Source organism: Sinocyclocheilus grahami, unplaced genomic scaffold (assembly GCF_001515645.1).
Source record: "Sinocyclocheilus grahami isolate Dianchi unplaced genomic scaffold, SAMN03320097.WGS_v1.1 scaffold3054.1, whole genome shotgun sequence".
NCBI lineage: Eukaryota > Metazoa > Chordata > Actinopteri > Cypriniformes > Cyprinidae > Sinocyclocheilus > Sinocyclocheilus grahami.
The window spans coordinates 21382-22168 of NW_015508223.1; the positions used below are offsets into that span (position 1 = coordinate 21382).

General features: G+C 41.2%; 1 protein-coding gene across 1 annotated transcript in view; it reads right to left on the reverse strand.

The window, feature by feature from the left end:
• The window catches only part of LOC107575960 (CUB and sushi domain-containing protein 3-like), a 12174-nt gene extending 11938 nt beyond the window's left edge, over positions 1–236 (reverse strand). Inside the window, exon 1 of the mRNA XM_016262260.1 lies at positions 158–236. The gene's annotated coding sequence lies outside the window, so the exon portion shown is untranslated. The remainder of the gene's footprint in view (positions 1–157) is intronic.
• Positions 237–787: the final 551 nt, after the last annotated feature.

Here is a 787-nt window from a genome sequence, read left to right on the forward strand (position 1 = left end):
TCAATCTCATAATTTCTTGCATCTAAATAGCCTTCACATATCTTAAGCATATTTTGTTTCTCAAGTAAATTGATCTCGATTTAAAGATGCTTCTGGAAAACAAGATTGAGCTGTTTTTGCAGTGCAATACAGAAAACAGCTTAACTCTGGATCTTACACTTGTATGATTGTTTTCGAGTCGCCAACCTCTCCACCGTCTCCGACAGTCAACGTATCGTATCCCAGCTCCAGGTCGAACTCTTCGAAATTGATTTGAATAACCTGCGACGGGAACAAAATCACTGAATTAGCGTTAGAAGTCTTTGTAATGGAACGCCACTCGAATCAATGAAGCACCTTGACCGGAGGGATTTCTCCATATGCTCTGTGTTACGGAGAATGAGTAGTGTGCATTTCACACCGTCTTAATTAAGTTTCTCAGTACTTCAGACATCATCAAATATAAATGATACACACTATTCTCAATAAATATGATATTCATGAGCTCACTGGGGCCAGCACTTGGCTGCAGCATATGTCGCCTGTATATTTCACTTCATTTGTTCGTACCCTCTGCGGGCCCCATTGAACCGCGGCGCTATAAGCGAAAAAATTCAGCGCGGGCAATGCATCAATTATCCAGAAAATCATTTGCACAGTCCAATGAATGTTGAGGGTAAAACAAATTTCCGAGAGTGCTTTCAATCAGTGGCTCAAGCTCGCAAGTAAACATTGGAGAGACGTGCTCCACTCGTTCAGTGTTATTTCAAACGCTCACTTGTACATTAACAACGTCCTGTTTGCATAA